This window comes from Mus musculus, chromosome 2, assembly GCF_000001635.26.
Source record: "Mus musculus strain C57BL/6J chromosome 2, GRCm38.p6 C57BL/6J".
NCBI classification, from domain to species: Eukaryota; Metazoa; Chordata; class Mammalia; order Rodentia; family Muridae; genus Mus; species Mus musculus.
In genome coordinates this window covers 170175851-170194313 of record NC_000068.7, presented here as the reverse complement: position 1 = coordinate 170194313, position 18463 = coordinate 170175851, and the positions used below count along the sequence as shown (strand labels likewise).

Genomic DNA, 18463 nt, shown 5'->3' with positions numbered 1-18463 from the left:
TGTATACATACATGCATACACACATGTACATATTTATGAGGATACTCTTGAGGCCAGCAAGGAGGGAGGTATGTAGCCTGGTGTACCCTGGCTGTTTTGTGTGCTAGGGAACCCTCTCCACGCTGTGCTTCCAAAGTGCATTCTTTAATCAAGAGACAAGCATAGGACAGTGCTCAGTAAAAACCCAGTCTGGCTTACAAATGCCAAACCCTCAACAGTAAACAACCTTAGCCAGGAAGTCTACCGTCCCTCCCACTCTCCTGCCGGTCACACCACCACACCATGGAAGAAAGAGGTAGCCTGTTAAACCCACACCTTCTCTTCTTCCACCTCTACTGTCCGGTTGCACTGGGAAAGCCAGGTATCTGTCTTTTTGTTGTGAAAAGAAAACGGGAAATCGCCTTCCCAAATTTTAGGTCTGTTTGTTATTGTGTTTTTCCTGTGAGCATGGCCAAGCCTTTAGACAAGTTTGGCTTTCTGTTCGACGACGATATTAATTACATTCTTATTCTGCCAGATAGAAGCTGCCCCTCTCGGCGGAGAGGTTTGAAAGAACGAGCAAACGGATCAAAGAAGGGAGAGAAATGAAGAAAATAAAGACGGCACTCCAGCTTACAGGATCTATAAGCCGTGTTTCCTGAAAAGATAAATGATTTCCTAATGAATGGATCCTTTAGGCCATAAAAAATCCATTTATTTTCTTTTGGATTTGAATAGAGGGGATTTGCATTTTTTCCAGTGCAGCCCCATTTAAATTAAAATGCAGAGCATGAGGCTAGCCTACAATGCAACTAAATAATAGTGGGAGGGGCCGCTGTATTCTTCCTAGGAGCTCAGAGTTTGCTAGCTTTGCCATAGGAAAAAAGCAGACACTGGTACCAACACCTACTGTTGCAGAAGAGAATACCACAAGGCCGTTCGGGACACCTTCGAGGCGTGCGAGAAGCTGGGCGGTTGGTTGTGATCATGTTTCGTTTATTCAGGAAACTAGGCAATGTGTTTATCTAAGAGGGAATCTGCCATTTCGAAAACGGCTGCAGTTCTGACAGCAGCAAAATAGGTCCTGGTGTCTAATTATACTTAGAAGAGGGCAACTTAAAAAATAATGATAATAATAAAAGCAGTAGAATCAAGATTCCACCCCCCCCAAAAAAAAGAACATAAAAATGTTTTAAGTACCTGCATTTCTGTTGTTCCCTAATCCCCGGCTGTTCCTGGCTGCCACTCTTCCCTGCCCCCACCCCATGTGCTCGAGAGCCAGGATTTCAATGTCCCTGGCGGCCACCAACTTACTTACAGTAGAGACCTCTCTACCCCTGCCTGGTTTCAGAGCACAAAGAACAAAGTACAAGTTATCAGGTCTTAAAAACTAGAAGGGAGGACAGGCCAACTTCTCTGAAGGACAGGAATAGCCTGCCGCAGAGAGACCTGCAGTGCACAAGCTAGAAACAGTGTGGTGAAATATAAAAACCTACAGGGGCCAAACAGCCAGGTGTGCCCTTGTCTAGCAGGCGGGGTGTGGCAGTGCCCGGACAGGCTGTTCTTCTACCCCAGCGCCCTTCAAGGCCATTGGCATTTGGACTCTGTGGCTTACCTTTTATCAAGGAAAGCCAGAAACTGGGGCTGCCCTGTAAGCTCCCATTAAAAATGCTAGCCACTCTGTTTAGGGTGTTTAAATACCATCTAAGCTGAGCAAAACCTGAAAGGAGATGCAAAGAGTCCCTGGTTTGCTGTTTGCTGTCCCCACTTCTGGAGAGCCTGAGGTTATTTGAAGCATGTACTTATACAACAGCTTACCTGTTAATTGCCCCTGAATAATTCTGTCTTATTAGATTCAGTGACAGATAAAGCTGTAGTCCTCCTGCATGACCTTACTTCATTCAATTTGCTCTCTCTCTCTCTCTCTCTCTCTCTCTCTCTCTCTCTCTCTGTGTGTGTGTGTGTGTGTGTGTGTGTGTGTGTGTGTGTGTGTGTGTGTGATTTTCTGGTTGCCACAAACTTGCTATAAAGCTAGGACTAGAACCGGGCGTGGTGGCACACGCCTTTAATCCCAGCACTCGGGAGGCAGAGGCAGGCGGATTTCTGAGTTCCAGGCCAGCCTGGTTTACAGAGTGAGTTCCAGGGCAGCCACGACTACACAGAGAAACCCTGTCTCGAAAAACAAAAAACAAAAAACAAAAAACAAAAAAAAAAAGCTAGGGCTACCCTTGAACTCCTGATTCGTCCTCTTCTGCCTCTCAAGTGCTTGGGGTTAGGAGTGTTTGTGCACAACTAATACAGACATACTTCTGTATTAGTATGATACAGGGCCTGTGACACCTGTCTTGAATTATGGACTTATTATTTGTGATTTTTGTGTGTGGTGTTTTTGTGGGGTGTGTGTGTGTGTGTACTGTGGAGTGATGACAGCAGACAACTTTCAGCAACAGACTGATTGATTGATTGATTGATTGATTATTTGCTTGTTTGTTTTGACTGAATGTCAACTGTTTCCCGAGAATCAGGATTGTTTAGCGTGGTTTTTTTTTTTTTTTTAAAAAAAAGGATTTATTTATTATTATACATAAGTACACTGTAGCTGATTTCAGATGCACCAGAGGAGGGTGTCAGATCTCATTACAGGTGGCTGTGAGCCACCGTGTGGTTGCTGGGATTTGAACTCAGGACCTTTCGGAGGAGCAGTCAGCACTGTTAGTTGCTGAGCCATCTCTCCAGCCCTCGCGTGCTCTTGTCTATACAGAAAACACCCCCGAACCCTAGTCATTTGGCTTTGTAAAGAAATCCTGATATTTGAAAGAAAAGAGTTAAAAAGGCGCTCGCTCTTCTCTACTGGAGGAGCCAGCTGTTTATCATGCAGCACATAATTAAATCTTAGATCTGCTAGACACTTCTCTCCTTGGAGAGGCTCACGGAGGCCCTCCTAAGAGCTGGAAGAGAAGGCTTCATGCATTAGCGCTGAGTGCAGATTTTACCTCCAACCACACCAAACTGCTAATTTCCTTGAAATCCGTGTCTGCATTTCTCTTTGGAGGTAACACGGAGAGGACGGAAAGCCAAACAGTCAGTGTGTTGTAGGCATTCTCTTTCCTGATTCACAGTAATCAAGGGGCTGGGGAGTGTACTCAGTGAGTAGAGTAATCCACTTGTGTGCGTGCGTGAAACCCTGGGTTCCATCTCCAGCACTACCCCCACCAAAAGGGGGAAGGTCGGGAGTTCAAGGTCCTCCCCAGATACATGTGAAGTTGTAGGCTAGCCTTGGCTTCAGGAGACCCTCAAATAAGAGAGGCCAGATGAGATGTTAGATCCCCTAGAACCAGCACTACAGATCGGTGTAAGCTCCTATATGGGTGCTGGGAGCCCAACCTGGATCCTCTACAAGAGCATCCGGTACTCTTAACTAGTGACTCAACCATCTCTCCAACCCCTTATATATTTTTAATATGTCTACTAATCTGCAGCCATTATTTTATTCATTTCCCATTGTCTCTAGGAGTCTCTGGGTGTTGTTGTATAAAGTCTGGACTGAGAGGAGGGAGGAAAGAGGGAGGGAGGAGTGGGGAAGGGAAAGGGGGGCTTTCAAGGGCGCATGCTGCCTTTCAAAGTGACCCTGCTTTATTACATTGGGCAGGGTCTACTTCCAGACTAAATTCACCTTGCTGAGTACCGGGAGTGACCGGGAAGTGGGAAAGTATTTGAGACATAAAGTGTCCTGCCTTGGGTCAAACCGATATGTCACCATAGCCCGAGAAGCTCCTTTAACAAGCATTTTATTTATCACCACCATGAAGCTAGAAACACAAGGTCAGCATGGGAGGGCCTTTGAGGACCCTCTTCCGGGTTGCAGCCAGCTGACATCTTGTGTGTCCAGGGGTTAGAAAGAGAGCAAGTTAGCTCTGTAGGCCTGCTCTCCCCTCTGTTCCTCCTCCCTCCTCCTTCCCCTCGCCATCCTTGTCTACTTGAGATAGGGTCTCATGTAACCCAGGCAGGCCTCAGTATAGTGTCCCAGTCCTGGTTCTTCTGCCTCTACCTCCGCAAGTGCTGGGATTGAAGGGAGGGGTCAGCATGAACACTGTCTTCTTATAAGGGAGCACTAAACCCTTTCAGGAGGACCGTACTCTTTTGACCTGTTGCCTTCCAAAGGCAAATTCCACCACCTTGGAGGTGAGATTTCAAGGTATGAATTTTGGGTCCAAAGTCCATAACCTGAAATAATCAGTATTGCACAAATATCACTACTCTTATGGTGATTGCAATCTTGATTAGACTGAATTAAGACAGCCCCAGGGCAGGTTGGGTGTGGTGGCACCTGCCTGTAATCCTAGCACTCTGGAGGCACAAGATTGAAGCCAGCCTGGTCTACACAGCTAAACCCTATCTCAAAAAGCCAACAGCAGCAAGCTGTCTCAGTGAGCAAACACAAACTTGAGAACCTGAGTTCAAATCCCCAGTTCCCATGTTAAAAAGTCAGATGGGGACTCCAACTTCAGTGTTGTGGGGAGAGTAGACAAGAGGACCGCCAGCCCAGCTCCAGGTCCTTGAGATTCTCTGGCTTATAGGAATAAAGTAGAAGTAAGTCGAAGGGATCTCTCTCTGTGTCTCTCTGTCTCTGTCTCTCTCTCTCCTGGTCTCTGAGGGCACTGCCCTCATGTGCACAGGCCCATCCCCATATACACATAATAAAAAAATTAAAAATAAAGTAATTTTTGAAAAATATTACAAGAACTGAGCTGGAGGGATGACTCGGTGGTTAAGAATACTTGTGATAGATAGATAGATAGATAGATAGATAGATAGATAGATAGATAGATAGATAGATCAAACACTTGTTACAGCCAGGCATAATGGCACCTGTCTCAAACAAAACAAAACAAAATGGTATTTGTTGCTCCTGCAGGGGGGCAGGTTCAAATCCTACCGCGTACATGGTAGTTCATCACCATTCGTAACTCTGACTGCAGAGCATCCCTGCCCTCTTTTGACCTCTGAGAGCAACATGGCACACATACACGCATGCAGACAAAATACCCATAGAGGAAAAAATAAAATATAATTAAAAACTACAGGGACTCCAAAAGCCCCACGAGCTTCGTTTTACAGCTGAGAAAATGAAAGCCCCCAAGCGGTCAAGGAGGTTATTCAAAGTCACACAGCAGAGAAGAGAAGAGAAGAGAAGAGAAGAGAAGAGAAGAGAAGAGAAGAGAAGAGAAGAGAAGAGAAGAGAAGAGAAGAGAAGAGAAGAGACTAAAGCCAGCTCCCCAGACTCAAGGGTTCAGGCTCCAAATCTGAAAAACTTTAATGAGGTAGTTCAGGGGAGGCAGAGAGCAAAGGTCTCCTGGGCAGCTCTAATCATGCCCCTACTTCAGAATACGGTTCTCCATGCTAAAGTGGACTTCAGACTCCCAGATGAAGGGCACCAGGGCCTGGTTTACAACAGCCCACAGCAGTGAAACTGGTCCTGGGGTGAGAGCATTGAGCGCCTGCTCCGACGAGGCCACGCCCACTTCCCCCTCACGCCTCGCCCCCCACACCTTGCATTCATTTGCTCTCAGTTCTGTTTGTTTGTTTGTTTGTTTGTTTGTTTGTTTTTTTCTGAGACAGGGTTTCTCTGTATAGCTCTGGCTGTCCTGGAACTCACTCTGTAGAGCAGGCTGGCCTCGAACTCAGAAATCCGCCTGCCTCTGCCTCCTGAGTGCTGGGATTAAAGGCGTGCGCCACCACGCCCAGCTTTGCTCTCAGTTCTTGACAACCTCACTGGCAGCACTCAGAAGGTAGCCCCGCTGTTTTTTGAGAGAGGGTCTCAGGTGGCCTACTCTTGTTCCTCCAGAGTCCAGCTCCTGGGTGCTGGGCTCCCAGATACCTGCCACCACGCCTGGCTCAGTGCAGCTGTCTGTTCAGCCCAAAAACACAGATCAGTTGTCACTAACCCCCCATGCTCAAATCCATATTAAAACCTCTCAGCAAACTCTGACTCCACATCAACAAAACATCTGTGTGTTTTTTTAAAGATTTATTTATTTATTTTATGTATTGAGTGCACTGTAGCTGTAGTTGTGAGCCTTCATGCGGTTATTGGGAATTGAATTTTGGACCTCTGCTTGCCCCAGTCGACCCCACTCGCTCCAGCCCAAAGATTTATTTATTATTATAAATAAGTACACTGTAACTGTCTTCAGACTCTCCAGAAGAGAGCATCATATCTCATTACGGGTGGTTGTGAGCCACCATGTGGATGCTGGGATTTGAACTCAGGACCTTTGGAAGAGCAGTCAGTGCTCTTACCTGCTGAGCCATCTCGCCAGCCCAACATCTGTATTTCTATGTTTTACAGTGTGTGGAAGCCAGGCCAGGGCCTCACCCACTGCGAAGTTATACACCCCAGACCTAGAGAGACTTTAAAATGTATGAGCAATTCATGACAGTAAAAAACGCATGCCCCAGCTTTTCAAGGAATTATCCCAATCACTTGGATGGATAAAGGAGATATTTTTTGGGGGGTTTGGAGAGACACCAACTACATGCCACACTCCAGGGATGCCTGAGGCCAAACGCTGTCCAACGCTGCTTGAGGACACTGGCAAATGAAGCCAGGCTGCTGTCCCATGGATACACAGCATCCCAAAAGGTGATCTTGAGTCTGAATTATTCAGTGATCTCAGTTTCCCCACGGATTATGACTACAAAGGAGGAAGGTGATGCGGGCTACGTCATGCACTCACCAAGCATTTTTAATAATGTATTATTAGTGTTTGTGCTTGTATATGAACGTGATATAGCCCAGATGTGGGAGTAAGAAGGCAATTTCGTAGGTCTATCTTCCCACCCCACCCTCATGCCCACGTATACACCAGGCTGGCCTCGAACTCAGAAATCCACCTGTCTCTGCCTCCCGAGTGCTAAGATTAAAGGCGTGTACCACCACGGCCGGCTTTTAAGTGACTTTTGAGGATTATCCGGTTCCTGAGGCAAACTTACCTGCTGAGACATCTTACTGGCCCTCAAGAAGAAATTTTAAAATTACTATTCTCACTCAAACACTGTTTTTCTAGCTTGGGTGGATTTTTGTGGTACTGAGGACTGAACGCCTCGTCGTACACGCTACGGGGGTAGTCGGCCAGTAAGCTACATTTCCAGCCTCTTTTTACATATATATATTTAAATAGTTACTAGTCTTTATTTTATGTACATGACTATTTTGTGTGTACACGCCCCATCTGTGTGCCTAATACTCACGGAGTTCAGAAAAGGGCATTGGGTCCCCTGGAGCTGGAATTATAGTAGGTTATGAGGCCAGCTCACTGTGGGTGCTGGGAACCAAACCTGGGTTTGATCTCTAGAAGGAGAGGATCAAATCTAGAAGGCTGTCGTCCTCTGACACCTACATGAGCACCGTGACATGCAGGCCTCCCTCAAACACAAACCACCAAGGACTTAGAAAAATAATAATAATTCATGAACCCTGAGGTCCAGTGAGATGGCTCAGCTGATAAGGGGGCTTGCAGATAGGCCTGATGATCTGAGTCCTGTCCTCTGCCTTCCAAGTGCTGGGATTAAAGGCATGTGTCACCACTACCTGGCCAGAAATTACATTTTAGTAATAAATAATAAACAACAATATATGTGTATATACACATATGTGCATAAGTGTATAGATTTAGTGATTAATTGATTATTTCCTATTTTACCATCAGAGTCTCATGTAGCACAGGCTGGCCTTGAACTTACTATGTAGCTGCTAGATACCCTGCCTCTATCTCCTGAACACTGGAGTTACAGATGTGCTCTACTGTGCCTGGTTTATGTGGTTCTAGGAATGGACCCAGGTTAGTAGTAAAAAAATAATTTAGGAAAAGACCCCAGCCAGGCATGGTGGCAGCACACACCTTTCTTTAATCCTAGCACTTCAGAGGCAGATCTCTTGGGTTCCAGGACAGCCTGGTCTGCTGAGTGAGTTCCAGGACAGCCACGGATACAGAGAAACTCTGTGTAGAAAAAAGAAAAGAAGAGAGAAAATAGAAAAGACCACCAAGCCCAGTGGTGGTGGTGGCACACACCTTTAATCCCAGCATTTGGGAGGCAGAGGCAGGTGGATTTCTGAGTTCAAGGCCAGCCTGGTCTACAGAGTGAGTTCCAGGATAGCCAGGGCTTTACAAAGAAACCCTATCTCAAAAAAACAAAAAACAAACAAAACCGAAAAGACGACCAACTTGTCCCCTCTTACCCACCTCTCTTATGAATGAAAATGATACAAAATATGAGATCTCTTGACGCTCATTCAAATCTTTTTCTTCCTTTCAAAATCATTTAATCAAGACACCTTTTGACCAAACAACCCTGGCTCATAGTTTAATAAAACATCCCGTCCAAAGAAAGAAACCTATTCTTGAAACCTGTCACTTGAAAAGCAAAAAGATCTAACAGAACAACAAAAGTGTGAGATAGGGCAGAGCTCTACTTCTTTAATCCACATTTAACATTTGAGATAGAACATGCTGCCCTTAAATGCTGAGAAGGAAGACAGCACAGTTTGCAGTGTAGCCATCTCTGTTGTACAAGCTAAGGACCTGGTCAAACACCACAATGCCGACCCAGACTTGTTGGTATTTTGAGGCAAGGTGGGGCAGGGGCACTGCCCACCACAAACCTACATCCCTGTTGCAAAATAGAAAATAGTTACATTTAATGAAGCAAGAGAGTCCAGGCCAGACAAACCCGGAACTACAACACTGGCTTGCATGCTTGCATGTGTTAGGTGATACACATGTATTTAATTACTTATTGAGACAGTGTGTCATGTAATCCAAACAGACTTGAAATTCACTATGTAGCAGAAGATGACCTTGAACTTCTGAGCCTCCTGCCTCCAAAGAGTTTGGCTGCCACAATTGGCTCTGTATAAGTCAAGAAAAGAATGTGAGCCCCAAACCAGTTGTCCTCAGTCTCCTAGAAGGGACTTTATTTCTGTGAATGAGCCTAGAAGAGAGGTGTGTTGGACAGCAGGAGCTAGGCTGTCTCCATTCTAGACCGTTGAACACTCGCTTGTCTATGACCAGGGCTCAGATAGCCCAGGCTGTCTTTAAGCTCTGTTATGTAGCTCAGGATGCCTCCCAGTTCTGGCTGTCTACAGTGGTCTGGCTATTACTCCACACCTGTTTTGCTGGATAACAAAAGAAAAAAAGAAAAGGAAAGAAAAAGAAAACCAAACAACAAAACCAACCAACCAAACAAACAAACACAACACTTTGGAGTCCTTTTTTCTTTAGAAAGGGAAATCCCAGCTAGACAGCGTTTCTTGGATGGAAAAAGAAACAAATCTTTTGATTTGAACCGGAGCGATTCTTCAGAGCAAGGAAGGAAGTCAAAGGCTTAAATTCCATCACAAAATTCAAAAGCAATCCTTTCAGGAGGAACCCGTCTTAGTTCCTCCACTCACCCAACTCGTTCTGAGAGAGGAAATTAGTTTACTGCCATATCGAAATAAAGAAGCCAGAAAGGTTCCTTCCAGAAAATCACGTGGCGCCCGCCTCCCTCCCCCACCTCTCTCACTACTCTCCCAGCCGTCCCCTCCCTCCACACCGTTTGCATGCTGTGCTGCGGCTGCGCGTTGCAGCGTAACATCCTTGCACACTGGGGCAAACCTTTGGGTGTGGGACTAAAAAGTGCAGAAAAAGGAGAAGAACCGGACCCATCCGACATCGACTCCTCCTCCTCCTGCTCCTCCTCCTCCTCCTGCTCCTCCTCCTCCTCCTGCTCCTCCTCAGCATCCCGGGTCCCGGTTCCTGCGTCCTGGACCCCTGTGAGGAATGCGAGCCGAGCGCACCCGGGGACCGTGAGACGTTCCTTCCTTCGTGTTTTTAATTATTCACGTCGGACCTGGATATGTCCCTCGTGTAAACACGAAGGACGCTTGTGAAGGTGATTGTAAAGTAACTTCTAGCTAGTATTGTTCCTCCCCCCCACCCACCTCTACCCCTATCCCCACCTTCCCCACCCCTTTCCCTCCCATCCTCTCCCCTCCCCGCCCCCTCACCCCAATGGGTGTTCCCTTTGGTAGGCGTCCAAGCCATAGAAACAGGCCTATTATATAGAAGCTATAAATAGAAGGAAAGGATTTATCAACTTGAAATCTAAAGGTTGTGACATAGCTGGCCAATACTTTTGACCGAGAAAAGCAATCACTGTTTTTTGAGAAGTCTAGTGAAATTAAGAAAGATTGTTGGCAAGACTAAAAACAATAACAGAGGCCAGCCAGGAAAGTGGCTCCGTGCCTGAAGGTGCAAACTGCCAAGCGGGAAGACCAGAGTTCAATCCCTGGCTCCCACATGGTGGAAGGCAACTCCTACAAGCTATCCTTTCACTTCCACACCAGCTCCCACACACATACACAAACAGTCAATCAATAAACTTAATTTCAAAATGAAAAAGGAGAGCAGGGGCGGGGGCACATGCCTTCAATCCCAGCACACAGGAGGCCTAGGCAGAGCAAGCTCGGTGAGTTCAAAGGCAGGCTGGTCTAGAAAGAGAATTATAAACCAGCCAGGGCTACCTAGAGAGACCATGTCTCAAACACAAACAAAACCCGACTTTTTACCTTCTTGATCAATGTATGCATTAATCTTTACCATCCTCTGCAGAAAATCATGGCGGTACTCAATACTACACAGTATGCCCTTACTCAAGGCTGGTTCGCCGGGCAGTGATGGCACACGCCTTTAATCCTAGTACTTGGGAGGCAGAGGCAGATAGATTTCTGGGTTCGAGGCCAGCCTGTTCTACAAAGTGAGTTCCAGGACAGCCAGGGCTATACAGAGAAACCCTGTCTCGAAAACAAACAAACAAACAAACAAACAAAAAAATCAAGGCTGGTTCATTTCCAAAACAGACTCACAGACAGCTACACTAATGAGTTCACACTCAGAGCTACATAATACGATGTTCTCTCTATCTCTCTTTTTCTCTCTCTGAATAATATTAACAACAAGAATAATATAAAGCTTACAAATAAAAGGAAAAAGGGATGCTAGGGGGGGTGGGTGAACTTTTTATTAAATATTTTAGATTATCTGGGCGATGGTGGCATACGCCTTTAATCCCAGCACTTGAGAGGCAGAGGCAGGTGGATTTCTGAGTTCGAGGCCAGCCTGGTCTACAGAGTGAGTTCCAGGACAGCCAGGACTACACAGAGAAACCCTGTCTCGAAAAACAAAACAAAACAAAAAATTTTTAGATTTTATATATGTGTTTTGTCTGCTTGTGTATGTGCACCATGCTCATGCAGTGCTCACAAAGGACAGAGAGGGGCGCCTGATTCACCGGAACTGGAGTTATAGACGGAATCGAACCCAGGACTTCTGGAAGAGCAGCAAGTGCTTTTAATCACTGAGTCACCTTACCAGTCTCTTTAATACATATTTTTAACTGTATGTACAAATGCTAGACTTGGTGGGGCATGCTGTAGGAGGCAGAGTTAGGTAGATCTGAGTTCATAGACCAACCCAGTCTACATAGTGAGTTCAGAGCTAGGGCTACCCTGTCTTAAAAAACAAAAGACAAAACAAACAAACAACCAAAAATGTGCATGTTTATCTGAGGTTTGTGTAATTGAGTTCAGGTGTCTGAAGAGGACAGAAGAGGGCATCAGATCCCTGGAGCTGGAGTCCCAGGCAGTTGTGGAGCACCCAAGGTAGGTGCTAGAAACCAAACTGAGTCCTCTGGAAGAGCAGCAAGGGCTCTTAACTCCTCAGTACCTCACCTGTCCCATAACAAGATTTAACTGGAAAGTAGGACAAGGGGATGGGGGAGGGGCAGGAGCAAAGGATCGACCCAAATTAAAGAGTATTGGCAAAGCCATAAAGAAACCCTATGCTGGTCGGGCAGTGGTGGCACATGCCTTTAATCCTAGCACTTGGGAGGCAGAGGCAGGCGGATTTCTGAGTTCGAGGCCAGCCTGGTCTACAGAGTGATCCCTAGGTTAGGTTAGCCAGGGCTACACAGAGAAACCCTGTCTCAAAAAAAAAAAAAAAAAAAGAAAAGAAAAGAAAAGAAAACCAATATAGCCTCTACAAATTCTTTTAAAAATATTTTTAAGATTTTTCCCCCTTTTCTTTTTCTTAGTCTCCCCCAACACACACCCCCACCAAAATTATTTAACTAAACCTCAGTTCGCCCACACACCTGATTGGCTGTGAACACTGTGAAGAGAAACTGAGGGGAAGAGCCAGGTCCCGCTGAGAGTGTCTGCCCAGCCTTCTCGCTCCTCACTCTTACGAAGCTATCTGTCCTCTCTCCCACAGCCCCCAACCACAGGCAACACACGGATTTCCCTCCCGGTCATACTTTAACTGGGACCCTTCTGAAGTATGGAAGGAATTTGTGGACAAGGTCCTGGGTCTGACATCATTGATACATACATTCTAAAAGACATGATTGTTCTCCAATTGTTTTGTGAGGTCCTGACGCCCTAGAAGGGCCCGGCTCCAGGCTCTACCCTTCTTTTGTATTTTGGACATGATAAATACCTGTTCTTCTCTGAAGAAGCTTTTCTAATATGCGGAGCCGAAAACTGAAAGCGGCCCTTATTTAACTGGGTTGAGTTTAATTAATCTGCCTGAGATTTCAGTGAGATGCTCTCGGCTCTGCTCATCTGCTGTCTTGGTCCTGGCAGTCTGTAAGGGTGCATTTCCTGAGTTAGACTACCCCTCCGTTTAGATAGCGAGGAACTCTGCTTGCTTTCTGTTGAACGGTGTGTGTCCCTCCTAGTCTGACAGGAGAAGCACAAGCCATTGCTCTCTGTAGAAGCTGTGATTATGGTGGTCTTTGACTCCCTAGAACTTGGTCGTGGAAGGGACCTGTTTCACCTGCATTTCACCTGCATTTGCTTTCTAAGCATTCTGGGACTTGGATGCAATTTGTAACCTCTCAGATCAGTTGTTTTGCTATGTTTTGTATTCATTAGTAGTGTGGGTACACGTGACATGTATATGAGGACACTTGTGTGTCACTGTGGGTGGGGAGGTTGGAGGAGTCAGCTTGGCCTTCTACCGAACACAAGTCTTCAGACTTGGTGCCAAGCGCCTTCGCCCTCTGAGCCATCTTGCCATCCCTCGGATCACATTTTAAGAGTTTTGTTGTTGTTATTGTTGCTGTTGTTGCTTTTTTTTAAAAGACAGGGTTTTTCTGTATAGCTGTGGCTGTCCTGGAACTCACTCTGTAGACCAGGCTGACCTTGAACTCAGAAATCCGCCTGCCTCAGCCTCCCAAGTGCTGGGATTAAAGGCGTGCGCCACCACACCTGTCAGTTTTTGTTCCAAGTGATCTGTGGCTTTCATCTGTTCCTTAGGTTCTGTTGGTGGCTTGTGGAGAAGTGCTCCAACCTCACCCAGGCCTGCCTAGCAACAAGAGCTTTGTTGTAGATGTAAAGTCAACCAAGATGCAAGAATATGTTAGAAAAGCAGCTTGTACTTGGTTTCCCTTCTTTTTTTTTTTTTTTTTTTTTTTTTTGGTTGATTTTTTTTCTTTTCTTTTCTTTTTTTTTTAAGATTTATTTATTGATCATATGTAAATACACTGTAGCTGTCTTCAGACACTCCAGAAGAGGGCGTCAGATCTTGTTACGGATGGTTGTGAGCCACCATGTGGTTGCTGGGATTTGAACTCTGGACCTTCGGAAGAGCAGTCGGGTGCTCTTACCCACTGAGCCATCTCACCAGCCCCCTTGGTTTCCCTTCTTGAGCTTGTGATTTTTTTTTTTAGAGGATCTACCTTAGGTACCATTTCTGAATTATAATATTTATTCTTTCCATTAGAACTACCTCAAACACTGACCTGGTGCTGAGCAGGTTTGTAATACTCTTGTAGAGTTATCTCTTCAGAGATGAGCCAAATGTGATTGATTTATTAATTAGCATAAACCATCCTCTGAAATTACCTTGCATTAATCACAATTCATGCAAAATGTATCCAATTAGTCTTAAGATGTAGGTTTGACAGACTCTCCTTTCTTCGGAGACTGAAGTCAATTTTAATAACCCTCTCTGGATAAATCATTAACTCAAACACAGCCTGAAATGACAAGGAGTGGAGAGGAAATTCCAAAACGCACAACAGCCGCACTCTGGCCATACCCAGAGCAATGAGAAATGGAGCCATGGAGGCAGGAGGAGACTGGAGGAGGCTGGAGGAGGCAGGAGGAGACTAGAGGAGGCTAGAGGAGGCAGGAGGAGACTAGAGGAGACTGGAGGAGGCAGGAGGAGACTAGAGGAGGCTAGAGGAGGCAGGAGGAGACTGGAGGAGGCAGGAGGAGACTAGAGGAGGCTAGAGGAGGCAGGAGGAGACTGGAGGCAAGAGGAGGCAGGAGGAGGTTGGAGGAGGCAGGAGGAGACTAGAGGAGGTTGGAGGAGGCAGGAGGAGGCAGGAGGAGACTAGAGGAGGCAGGATGCTGGCAGTTGGGGGTATTGGGTGGAAGGAAGGGGTTCAAGCCTATTCTTCTGAGATTGGGGGCTGGTGGAAAATGTGCAGAGTCCACGGAGAAGGAAACCCCACCCCCCATAGCTTAGCCTTTTGGTGAAAGACACTTAAAAGCTGTCCAGAGCCCAAGCAGAGTGATCCCCTGGTCACAAGTTGGAGTCTCCACCAGCCTCATGTACTTTTAAATGTTCCTTCTCTTTGCTCCAAACCTTGCTCTTTCAAAAGCCTGCACATTTCACTGCCTCCAGATCCCCGATCCCTGAGAGTCTGTCTTACCTACCGATAAGGACACAGAAACTCTTGAGGTTAAGGGCAAAATTATATGGCATGACCAGAGGGGAAGTCTCAAAGATCCCAGGGTAAGATACACAGCTTCTCCAGGCCTCAACGATCTTCTTACGTAATTAAAGAACAGAAATCAATGAAATTGTATGGTTTCACACTCAAAATGGTGGTGCTTTTAGTGTGTCGGATTCCAAGTCAGCTTTCTTAGTAACTTCCCTGAATTGTCCATTTAAGCATATAAATTTTGTATGCATTGTATATGTGCATGTGTATGTGTGAATGCATATATGTGTATTATATAGTTGTATCTGTGTATGCATGTATATATATGTGTGATATATATTTATATGTATTTACTCATGTGTGTAACATGAATATGTATAATACATACTTACATAAATGAAACTACCACACAACGAGGTCTGCGTGTGTCGTGTTTCCTTTGATTCTGTTTTTGTAATGCTGGAGACCAAACCCGAGCTCTCTAGCATGCTACCGTATGCTCTGCTAACCACTGATTTATGCCCCTAAATAGAATGTTCTACAGAAACTATAGAAAGTTTAAGGAATTCTAGTTTAAATCATTTCTGTGAGACCGAACTGTTTTGTCCCTAAAGACAGGGTGCCACTATCTAGGCCAGAACAGCCTGGGCTCTTGCTATGTACACCAGGCTGGCTTTGAACTTGCTCAGATCCTCCTACCTCAAGACCCTGGAGTTCCAGGATCACCCAGGCCTGAGGCAGCACATCCAGCCGAGACCAGATGCATTTCACTGTGTCTAAGGCTGAATGCTTACTTCCTATTCCATGCCTAGTCCATGGGTTGTTGTTCTTGTTGCTGCTGCTGCTCTCCTCCTCCTCCTCCTCCTCTTCCTCCTCCTCTTCCTCTTCTTCTTCCTCTTCCTCCTCCTTCCTGTTGACTACATAAAGAAAAAAGGAGCTACAATTTTCTGGACATTTAAAATTCTGCATACTGGGCTGGAGAGATGGCTCAGCGGTTAAGAGCACTGATACTCTTCCAGAGGTCCTGAGTTCAAATCCCAGCAACCACATGGTGGCTCACAACCATCCGTAATGAGATCTGGGGTGGGGGGTGGGGGAGAAAAGAAAAAAAAAAAGTTCCACATGCCTCGTGAAAGATTTAGTTGGGGAAGACTGGAAATACAGGAAGGGGCAAATCCCAATCTTAGAAAACATGGAACTTGGTTGAAATATCCTAAATACAGTGTACTGTGGGGAGCTGTACTCCTGAGCTACCTGTGAGCCCCCCCCCCCCCCCCCCCCGTATCCATGGAGTTTCTGAAAAGTGGGTAGAAGCTAGAGGGTGCAGCCTCCTGCAGGCAGAGACAGGGCTGAGCTTGAAGGTCTGTCTGTAGGGAGAGCCTGTTTCAAAATGGAAGGAGATAGGAGCGAATGCTTGTAATCCCAGTTCTCAGGAAACTAAGGTAGGTGAATTTGGGGTTCAAAGCCAGCTTGGGCTACATAGGGATTTCAAAGCTAGCCTGAGCCATAAGAGTAAGACCCCGTCTAAAGAAAAAAAAAAAGCCTGGTGGTTGGGGGTATTTCATAAGCACTGTTTGGGGGACCATTTGCCTTTTTGACATACTGTATGTTTTATAAAGTAAAACATACAATTCTCTTGAGACAGATCTAAGAGGAGGACGGTGCCATCCTTACAGCAGACAAGCCTTGGAAATGCGCTCCAGCGTCCGCAGCTTTGAAACCCGGGCTGCTTACTTCTTAGTCACTCAACACTCCCGGCTCAGTTCTGCGATGAAGGGCGTTAAACCCCCAAAGACGCCAGGCAACTCCTGCAATGGTGACCCGTGTTTGCCCAAGGCAGCTTTTGGCCTGACATCTTTCCCCCTACCCAAATCCCGGTACTCCCAGGGGAAGACATCGCTATTTGGGAGAGAGTTTCCACTGCTCTGAGAATTACACGTTTTGGGGAGTAGTCCTCTTAGTGTGCCTTACAGAGCCTCGGAACTCTGGTGGACTTTGTTCTCTCTGTGTTGAAGCCTCTGGGGAAGTTGAAAGAGTTATGATTTATCATTTGGCAAGGGACACTCGGAAACAGCTAACTCGAAGGTCACAGGGACCAGCTCTAGTTTTAAATTCAGCCTCAGGAGGGTAGTTTTATAGAGAGGGTACACGAAGCTTTCTGGGAAAACGTTATGGTTTTGTAACATTAGGAATCTAGAAGTGATTGATCATCTATTACAGTGTCATGTGGATGCTTCTTGGTGCAAAAATGAATTAAAACATAACATGGTTAAACTGGGAGGGGAGCTCTTTTCTTTGCCGGAAGCAAACATTCACTGAATGACACATACATACAATCCCAGCACTGAGGCAGAAATATCAAGAGCTAAGAGGCTACCCTGAGTAACAACGAGAGACCCGGATTCAAAACAAAACTAAAGCAACAAACAACGACTACAAAAGCATAGTTTGGGAACTCAGAATGTAGCTCGGAGGTGGAATACTTGCTTAGCATGTGTAAAACCCGGGGTCCCATCCCGACACTGTGAAAACTACAAATAAATCAAAAGACAAAGACAGAATACGCGGTTTAGGAATAATCCTAATTTTAAAATACATTAGAATTGTAAAAAGAAATTCGGAATGTATTAAAATCTTTTCCGGGGTGGGGGGTGGGGCAAGAAGAAGAGATTCTGAAAAGAGTGTTTAAAACTAATCAACAGATGCCATTCACCATCGGGCCTTGTCCAGAGACAGGTCAGAGGAGCCGCCAGCCAAGTTCCAAACAGCAACATTGGAATCCTAAAAGCAGAGCTGGTTCTGGTGGCCAGTCTGCTGCACGCCTGGCTCCATTATTTATTGATGCTTTTAAATTGATGTTGCAGTGGCCAGCTGATACCTCTGCTTCCTTCTGTGAAGTGTGTGACATTCCTGGTTTCCCTTCCTCCCCCCCAGACACCCCCCCCCCCGCCCCGCCAACCCTCCCCCTGCTCGCCCCTTCTCTTCTTCCTCCCCCCTCCTCCAGGGCTCAGAGGGCAAATGTAAAAATTTCCCCAGATGAATGTGTGGTACTGTGAGCAAGGCTGGGAACACAGCCTGGGCAGGGCTTTCCTCATTTTCAATGGCATCAGCTGCTTCCTCCCCCTCCCCCATACCTCTCACACGCACCCCTTCCCCCCTACACTGGAGCCTTAGATCCTAGCCAGGTTTGGCAAACCCCTACTTGGCTGGAAAGATCTACCTCTGGCAAATAGAAAAACTATTATAAGAGTTGCTGTTCACTTCATCTTTTATTTGTCAATAATAATAATAATAATAACAACAAAAATACTGAAACCTTAAAACACTCTTTAAAAGTAAACATCAAAAAGTTGCACAGTAAAAACTTTCGGGGCATACATGCATGTTTTCCTGTGAAGAACCTTCCTTCATTAAAAAAAAAAAAACATTTATTTACTTATTGCACGTGCCATGGTGCAAGTGTGGAGGTCACAGGACAGTTTACAGGAGTCAATTCTCTCCTACACACGTGGCACGCAGAGACTGAACTCAGATGGTCAGACCTGGAGGTGGGTACCTTTACCCGCAAAGCCATCTGTCCAACCTTTCTAAAGAGTCTTCTAAAAAAAAACAAACCAATCAAAACACGATATAAATGCAGATTCATCACAGAGGATGGAAACAGAGCTGTTTGGGACATGCTCCTGATGACCATGATAAGAGAGGAAACTGA

General features: G+C 45.9%; 2 long non-coding RNA genes across 2 annotated transcripts; both read left to right on the top strand.

The window, feature by feature from the left end:
* The first annotated feature begins 260 nt into the window (after nucleotides 1-260).
* On the top strand, nucleotides 261-1866 carry Gm17619 (predicted gene, 17619). The gene is made up of 2 exons (NR_157067.1): nucleotides 261-361; nucleotides 518-1866. It is a non-coding gene; the product is annotated as a predicted gene, 17619 (long non-coding RNA).
* A 7680-nt stretch (nucleotides 1867-9546) lies between these two features.
* Nucleotides 9547-17025, top strand: Gm34403 (predicted gene, 34403). The gene is made up of 3 exons (NR_166137.1): nucleotides 9547-9912; nucleotides 11609-11680; nucleotides 16397-17025. It is a non-coding gene; the product is annotated as a predicted gene, 34403 (long non-coding RNA).
* Nucleotides 17026-18463: the final 1438 nt, after the last annotated feature.